Genomic DNA, 9,140 nt, shown 5'->3' with positions numbered 1-9,140 from the left:
CATTTTATAGAGCATTGGGCTGTACTCGGGTGTTGCAGAACATATTGGATCACGTAGGAGCCATGTCAAGAGGTGTGCTGTATCATGTTAGGGCTGCTGCAGTCTGGTCTGGTCCTCCCTAACCTGCCCCCTCCTCCTTTCTTCTCCTGTTCTCAGCCCCCTTCCTGCTATGTTGGGCTTAGAGAAAGGAAGTGCTGGGAGCCTCCCTAACCTGCCCCCTCCTCCTTTCTTCTCCTGTTCTCAGCCCCTTTCCTGCTATGTTGGGCTTAGAGAAAGGAAGTGCTGGGAGCCTCCAACTCAAACCCAATGTCCCCCCCCCCGCCCCTCTCCATGGTTCCTGATGTTCTCATTTGTGTCAGTTGCCACTGCACCCAGGGATATGGTCTTCTACAGATTTCTGAAGCCCTGGATGGGTGAGTAACTATGAGTAAAAGGGGTTGGAGACAATCTTTGTCCAGGGGAAGGTGCCGCCCTTGCCCACTATCCTTTGGCTGCCCTAGTGGGGGATGGGCTTCTGCTGAGTGCAGTCACCACCATTGGATGCTGATGCTCACCTTCTATTTCAACATCCTGATGCCCTATATGCAGATTTTCAACAAGAATGTGAATGTCACGCACATGAGTCTTTTGAATTCAGGGTCCCAACTGGACATTAACGTGATCATATTTAAGTTCTATCTGGGGCCCATCTGTAAGGTACATGGAGGTCATGTCAGGCCATCTCAGTCCCTGTTAGAGCATATTATGTCATGAGGGGAGCAGGGAGTGTCACATATTTTGTGGGCATATCAGGACATACAGGGCCATGTCCCATGTCTCAGATCCATGTCAGGTGATATGAGGTAGACCGACCACATATCTGGTTTGAAATTTTGGCAGTGTGAGTGGCTTCAGAGTAATTGCACTTCCTCTTTGAGAACTGGTTCCCTCATCTTTAAAGTAGGGACAATAATCCCTACTTAAAAGGTAATAAGAATATGTAATAGAGTCATGTCCCTGACACATAGTAAGTGCTCAGAAGGCATCAGTTTCTTTATTTCTCTCACAGAAGCCCGCGAAAATCTAGAAAGTAAAGATGAGAATTGCATAGCTATTGCTGAGTAAGAAGCCACTTCAAACTGACTGGTTTAGAGCAATGAGGGTGTATGTTTGCTAGTGACTGCTAACAAGTCTATGGGACAGGTGACTGGTTCTTGTTGACATGGAAGGGATCACTCATTGTAGATGAGCTGCTGTGGGTCAGGTAGGCAGCTTTTCTGACCTTGGCTCAGTTCTTGCATGTATTTAGGGCTTGGCCAACTTCAGGGTGATCTAAGATGGCCTCAGCTGGGAAGTTTGGACTTTCCTCCCTGTGATTTTTTTTTTTGAGTTGGAATTTCACTCAGTTGCCCAGACTGGAGTGCAGTGGCACACTCCTGGCACTGCAACCTCAGCCTGCTGTGCTCCAGTGATCCTTCTGCCTCAGCCTTCCAAGTAGCCAGAACTACAGGCATGTGCTACCATGCCCACCTAGTTTTTGATTTATTGTAGAGATGAGGTCTCACCAAGTTGCCTGGACAGGTCTCGAATCTGCAGGCTCAGGGAATCCTCAGTCTCCCAAAGTGCTGGGATTACAGGCTGAGCCACCGAGTCCGTTCAACTCCCTGTGATTTTTATCCCTCCACAATGCACCCCCAAGTGTCACATGGCAGAGACAAGGTTCTGAGGTGACTGTAGTAACTCGTGGGGCTTAGGTGTATTAAAACTATTTCCTTCTCACTTTCACCACTTTGTATTGGGTCAAAGAAGGTAAAATTCCAGCATGGACTCAAAGGGGGTAAAATAGGCCCCCTGTCTTAATGGAAGTTGCTGAAAATTACAGAGCAAAGAGTGAATACAAGGAGAAGTGAAGAATTGTGGGTAAGGGTTTTGTGAAATGGTTACTATACTTCTCTTACTTGCAAGCTGATGAGCTCACTTGTTACTCTTTCATGGATTCTCCCAGAAGACACAAAACTACTGGGTCAGAGACAAAGGGTAGTTGATTATTCATGGCACCACAAGCAGCATGTGCTTCTTGTTGGTTTGCAACCTTTCTCCAAGCCATCCAAATCCCCTGACGGTGACTTAGGTGGCTTCCACAGATGCCTACTGATATAGTATATTGCATTACAGAGGAGGAGCATTAGGTTTAGGCAATCTGCTTTTATAGTAATCAGAAGTAAGCCTGATGTTTGTCCAGGGCAGTCATTACCTTATTTCTCAAAGTTGTTCTCTGCAAACACAAGTCTGGGAAATTACCCAAGTTCAGAACATCAGGGTCTCACATTCTTGGCATGCTCAGAAAGGATGTTCAGGGTCCATTGAGGACTTCCTCTCCCAACATAGGGATATTTTTGAAATCAATTAACAACCATGAAGATGAGGAAATCTGACATTTCTTGAGCACACACCATATGCCAGAAATAATGCCATGTACCAATTCTATGATATAAGTATATGCTGTCCATTTAATTTGAACAACTCGTGAGGTAGAGGTTATTTTTTTCTCCATTACAGATGAAACAACGGGCCAGAGAAATTACAGAGGTTACTCAAGTTCACTCGGCTAGTAAATGAACTAGAAGTGGTGTAGCAGAGGTTCTAACTTGACACTTTGGCACCAAAGCAGGTAAATATAACTATTACTGAGATTTGACAGGTGGGATCTAGGCGAGGGCAGTGAGTTGACCAAGGGCACACAGAGCCTAGGAGACAAATCTGGGACTTGAGCCCAGGTCTCCTGACTCCCATCCATGAGTTCTTCATTTCCTAATAGTAACAGCTTCTATTCCCACTCAAGCTTGGTCCTCTCTGGGAAAGAGTGTGTGGGGTAGAGGACTTGGAGGGTGGTTTTGGGGTCATCCATTCTGGTTTTAGAGGTTGGGGAGGAGCTCAAGAGAACCAGGGTCCATCCCCAGTTCTGTTCCTTTCTCTGGCCAGGCCAAAAGGCAGTGGTGCCTGGTCTCCAAGGGCAGTACCTGTCTGGACATGTTTAAACACATCAGCCTCATGACCTTGGACAGTCTGCAGAAATGCATCTTCAGCTTCAACAGCAATTGTCAGGAGCGAGTCCTTGCCTGGACCTGGGAACTCATGCCATGAACCCAAGGGAGTAGGTGGGGGAAAGAGGATGATCAAGGAAACCAGAAGAGTCATCCTGGAGGAATTGTGTCACAGCTGGGCTTAAAAGACAAGGAAGGGGAAAGAAAACAAGTGGTCCTTTCAGGAAGGTAAAAATTTTTGAGTAAAACCAAGAAAGGCAGGATGAGCAAAGCATGTGCAACACGGTAGAAGTGAAATTGTAGAGGTACACAGGTGATAGATCTTAATTGAAAAGCAAAACAAAGTGATATTAATGTTATCATGCTCTTTTCAGGGAGCCATGAAAGGTAATTGAGCAGATGATAAACTTGGCCAGAGCAGAGCTCTGTGAAGGACTGTCAGGTAGACACTAGAAGGAACTGACATTGAATCAAGAAGGCAATGGGGCCGGGTCATGGAAAAATGGGAAGAGGATGAGGTCTGAACTGTCTGGAGAGTTTGGGGAAGAAAAAGGAGCAGGACTAGATACTGGGTGAGAGAGAAAGAAAATGGGCATGATGTTTAAGTCATGCTCTGGGTGCTTGGGGGCATGCAGGCAGCTCACAGGGATGGGATGCAAGGAAAGAAGAGTTTGGAGAGTCAAGTCTCATAGCTGAGGTGAGACATATTCTGTTGGTTGGTAAGAGGTACTGTTTGGGCTTCAGGTATAAGTTTTTTCCTCCATCACTCCCTCATCCTGCAGGAGGTCCAGTGAATATACTGCCACCAACTTGGAGCTCAGTGCCCATGCCCAACCAGCAGGTCCTCCTGCACATGGACTTCCTGAACTGTCTCACCCCTGATGAGTGGTGCTTCCACAAGGCCTGCAACCTGTTACACACGACTTCACAGATGACATCATCCAGGAGTGGCACCATACCCTCCCCACTCAGGGTATTGTTTACTTCCTCGAGGTCAAGACCAAGTCCAAGACTTTGGACTTCTTTGATGTGCTCCTGTTGAGGCTTTTCTGGGTTCTGGATTCAAAAGGTAGGATGAAGCTTGATTTTAAATATCAAATCAAAGAACTTGGACTTGATCCAGAGGGCACTGGAGATTCACAGAAGATGCTTGAGAAAGGGAGGGATATAGCCAGCAGGGGATGGCTAAGTTTGAAACAGTGAAGAACCTGAAATAGATTTTACTCTATCTAGTTACAAGTTTGTAAGTTATTCTGCCCCATATACATACATAAATATAGATATATATGTATTTGTCTAAGTCTATGTATTTGTTTGTCTATGCTCACGAATGGACAAACTCCTGAATCAGAATGGCCCATTTATTATTGGCAGCAACAACAACAGACAGAGTAAGATTGCAGTGCTGAACCCAACTCCCATATTTCTCCTAGGGCAATGCAAAGCTTTTTACCTGTAAGTGCACCAGAATTGGCGCCGCAGGGGAGGAGCCCCCACATTATGAGTCTTGGGGCTTATATAGAACAGCTAGAACATCTTCCCCTTCTCCTTCTTCCTCTTGGTGGGGGGTGGAAGAGAAAGAGACAGAGAGAGAGAGAGCACATGCTTTGTTCTGGAGTATAAACTACTCCTCTCTAGTGAGATGGCAAACTCTATTGGTTTACAACTCAAATGCCTTCAGGGGCGAGATAAGATTCTCTGTATGTACCATCCTGGAATGTGAGCAGATGTCTTTGGAGCAATGCTTAGCTTCTCACCTCCAAGGCAAACTGACATTCAAACATCCTGTAGCCCAGGTTGCCAGTAGCTTTTTCTTTGACACTCCTCATGATGTGGAAACATGAACATATTCGAGGATGGTGGATTCCTCCCACCAGGGACAAAATAAGAGGCAAGAAATTCAGGGAGAAAGCCCGAGGGTTAGGTCCATAGCAAAGGTGACCCTAAGAGATCTAGGAGGGCAGGGTGGATTTGGGTTTCTGAATCAGAAACTATCTCAAGTTAGTCATCAGAGACTATCTCAGTTTAGACTCGAGAGCACAGGTCATCAGAGACTATCTCAGGTTAGACTCGAGAACCTGAGAATTCATGTGATCTGAGGTGTCATGCCTTCTCTCTATGATGAAGATGGGAAAGAGTTGTCAGATGAGGACATAAGAGCGTAAACTGACACCATCATGTTTGAGGGTGAGGATCCCGGTGTAAACTACAGTGTGGGCAGGGGTCTTTTCATCCCAAGGTTGTGGTGGATGGTCCCTATACCACTCCATTCTGCTCATCTTCCTCTTCCCCCATCCTCCGTGGGGGCCTCAATGTGTGGATGCTGTCCGCCCTCTGGCGTGATGCAGCCCTGAGACTCAGACCTGTCTGCTGCTCCTCAGGCCATGACACCACAGCCAGTGGCCTCTTATGGGTCTTGTACCACCTTGCAAGGCACCCAGAACACCAGGAGCACTGTCGGCAAAAGGTGCAGAAGCTCGTGAAAGACCGGGAGACTACGGCGATTGAATGGTGAGTGCAGGGCCTCAAGGTCTCCTCCTGCGCCCTCTCATGGGCTCTGCTCCCTAGGTTGTCAGTTCTGCCCATCATTGCGTGGTGGGGATAGGAACATAGACCAGAGGCAGGACCTGGTACTCAGCCTGGCTAACAGGGGAAAGGTCGCAGGCTTTTAGAACAGAAAGATCAGGGCTGCTGAGATCATTGGTGACAAGATTTGATGACACTTAGCATGTATTCAGTAAGTAAACTTTCCCTCCACCCCCTTCTTTTATCACTGAAATATAATTTCTTGAACATCTTCACTCCCTGGATGTTTGCTCTTCTGCACCCTAATTCCTTTCCAACTACCCAGTTCAGAGGTAAGAGTCATCCATCTCTTGTCCAGAATACCTGCTTCATTCATCCAGGCTTCATTCAGCAAGCACTCCCACACTGCCTTTTATACAAATCTGTTGTCTTTTTTGCAGTTGGCTTTTAGATGTTGAGTTTTTCTTAGAAAAGCTTTTTAAAATACTTGTCTTAATTTTGTCTGGTACTTTTTTAATCCTCTGCTTTTCTACTTCTCAAATATTTGACCCATCTGGACTTCATTTTGTTATAGGGAGAAAGGCTCTCACTAGGCACAGGGAGGCTGGTGGATTCTTTTTTTGCTCCTGGGTAGCTATCAGGGTCCCCTTGGGAAGACCTGGCCCAGCTGTCCTTCCTGACCATGTGCATCAAGAAGAGTCTGAGGTTGCATCCCCCAGGCCTAGTCATCTCCTGCCGTTATACCCAGGACATTGTGCTTCCTGATGGCCACGTCATCCCTAAAGGTACCCACCCTGTCAAGGGGAGGAGGCTTCTGGGCTGGAAGAGTGGCCCTTCGGGTAGTGGGACTTGCCCTGTGTGCCCCTTCTCTCCCACAGGCATTATCTGCCTCCTCTCCATTTTGGGGATCCATCACAACCCAGCAATGTGGCTGGACCCTGAGGTGCTGTCCACTTCCCCAAACTTGTTCATTCCAGGCGTCCTAGAAGAGGGTGCAGGGTTTTGGCTGGAGAGGTCTGATCACCTTCCCCTGCCACACACACAACTCTCTCTCCAAGGCTGATGGGCCTGGGAGACCCCACCCAGCAAGCCTGTCTCTGTCTCGTTTCCAGGTCTATAATCTCCTCTGCTTTGACCCAGATGTTGCCTCTGGCTTTTATTCCCTTCTCAGCAGGGCCCAGGTGAGGGCGGCATGTGTATGAAGTGGTGATGAGTGTGGGGAGTGTGGGGTGTCTGGTCACAAGAGTGGGGAAAGGCAGGAGAAGAGGATTTGCAGGTGGTCAGAGTTACAGCCAACCTCATCGCAAGAGGCTATGGGCAAAGGGCCATCGAGCAGGGATGGGCAGGAACAATGGAGACCACAGTGTGCTCAGAGGACCCCTCCCAGTTTTCTCTTGTGAGTTGGGGGTAAAGCTTACTCTAGGCTCCTGGGATATGCAAGCCCCCTTGGGGGTCCCAGGCCTCCCCACCATCCCACCACTGAAGCTCATCTGGGTGGGCTCAGCAGATCCCGAGCCAGGTTCCAGGCACGATGGGGCCAGCAAGTGTGTCCTGAGTGCAGTCAGAGTCCCCGTATCCATCCCCAGGAACTGCATCGGGCAGACGTTCGCCATGACTGAGGTGAAGGTGGTCCTGGCACTCACGCTGCTGTGCTTCCACATCCTTCCTGATGCCACGGAGCCCCACAGGAAGCCGGAGTTGATTGTGTGTGTAGAGGGCGGGCTTTGGCTGCAGCTGGAGCTGCTAAGCTCAGGCCCTCGGTGACTCTTTTACACCTCCACCTACCTTTGCATATCTTCAGGAATAAAATTGTGCTGTCGTGTCTGCCTGAACCTCACCAAGAGCCAGAAGGGGGTGGTTGGGACTGTGAGGATTCAGAGAGTGGGCATGGGTGGTTGGAAGCGGGGTGGTGTCTCTGAGTCCCAGACCTTGATTGCCTCTCTGGCTGATCGCCAGGCATCTAGGACAAGCACAATTTCTCTCAGAGTCCAAGTTTGGGCTTTACCCTCTGGGCAGTGAGGACCCATGGGAGGTGTTTGACCAGAGAGGTACCAGGGCTAAGATGGATATAAGAGTGAGATTGAGGCTGTGAGTCATGGAGCAGAACCCAGAAATGTAGATCCCTTCATCTGAGCTCAGTGGCCACAGGACAGAGGCCCCTGGCCAACCCAGAACACAGGGGAGGAGAGCCTGTCGAATGGTTCCACCCTGGCAGTCTCTCAGGAATTCTTAGCTCCCTCCTGCCACCTCTGTGTCTGCCCCTCTTAACTGATACTCTCTGTGACTCCTTTCCCTGCGTTCAGGGAGCCCTCTGTCCTCTTCTGGGCTTCCTGGTGCTGCCCAGGCAGCCTGGCAAACAGATGACAACTGAGTTCCCACTGTGTGACAAGCACTCTCACAAGACTGTGGCAGAAAGGGTACTGTTTCTGTGCCTGGATCTCTTTGTTGATTTTTTTTGCCTCAATGATCTATCCTAGGGTTGTTAGCTGGGAATTTGATCCCCACCTATAACAGAGTTAGAGTCAATATATTTCTTAGTTTACTTAGCAGTTACTTTATAAATGCTGGTGCTCCTGTGTTGGGTGCATATATGTTTAGGATGGATCATTCTTGTTGATGGATTGAACCTTTTTATTTTTTTTCATTAATCAGTATTTTTTATTATGGTTTTGTGGGGTACAGTTAAGGGTTAGGTGTACAATGACGTTTCATTCAGGCACCCTGTAGATACGAAGTGTTTTCCCATCCCCCGACAGATATTTGCTACTGTTAATCCCATCCCCCTCCCCCCCATAGTTTCCCAGTACCATCCGTCATTTTCTCAAAGTATTGCATTGGATGTTCAAGGTCCATTATATGAGTGAGAACATGTGATATTCGGATTTTTGTTTTTGTGAGAGGTCACTCAGTATTATAGACTCTAGTTCCATCCAGGTTGCAGCGAAATTCATGATTTTGTTCTTTTTTATGGCTGCGTAGTATTCCATCGTGTATATGTACCACATTTTTTAATCCAGTCCTCTTTTGATGGGCAGCATGGTTGTTTCCAGGTTCTTGCTATTGTGAACAATGCTGCGATAAACATACGTGTGCAGGTATCTTTTTTATAGAGTGATTTGTGTTCTTCAGGGTATATTCCCAGTAGGGGGATTGCAGGGTCATATGGAAGGTCAATTTTTAGAGCTTTTAGGAATCGCCACACTGCTTTCCACAGAGGTTGCACTAGTTTACACTCCCACCAACAGTGTAGAAGTGTTCCCTTTTCACCACACCCTCTCCAGCAGCTGTTATTTTTTGAGTTGTTGATAATTGCCATTCTGACTGGAGTTAGGTGGTATCTCAGTGTGGTTTTGATTTGCATCTCCCTGATGATTAGTGAGGTTGAGCATTTCTTCATGTGTTTGTTGGCTGCTCGAATGTCTTCTTTTGTGAAGTGTCTGTTCATGTCTTTTGCCCATTTTATAATGGGGTTTTGTTTTCTTCTTTTCAGTACATTTCAGTTCCTTGTAGATCCAGGATGTTAAGCCTTTGTCAGACCTAGAGTTGGCAAATACTTTTTCCCAGTCTGTAGGCTGTCTCCCTGCTCTCTGA

At 47.6% G+C, this 9,140-nt stretch overlaps 1 pseudogene; it reads left to right on the top strand.

Moving 5' to 3' along the window:
- The first annotated feature begins 376 nt into the window (after window positions 1–376).
- Window positions 377–7,966, top strand: LOC103272409 (annotated as a pseudogene).
- The last annotated feature ends 1,174 nt before the right edge of the window (window positions 7,967–9,140 follow it).

Source organism: Carlito syrichta, unplaced genomic scaffold (assembly GCF_000164805.1).
Source record: "Carlito syrichta isolate Samal-C Ts95f unplaced genomic scaffold, Tarsius_syrichta-2.0.1 Scaffold312489, whole genome shotgun sequence".
NCBI lineage: Eukaryota > Metazoa > Chordata > Mammalia > Primates > Tarsiidae > Carlito > Carlito syrichta.
The sequence above is the reverse complement of the archived record's forward strand: the minus strand, read 5'-3'. Positions and strand labels throughout refer to the sequence as shown.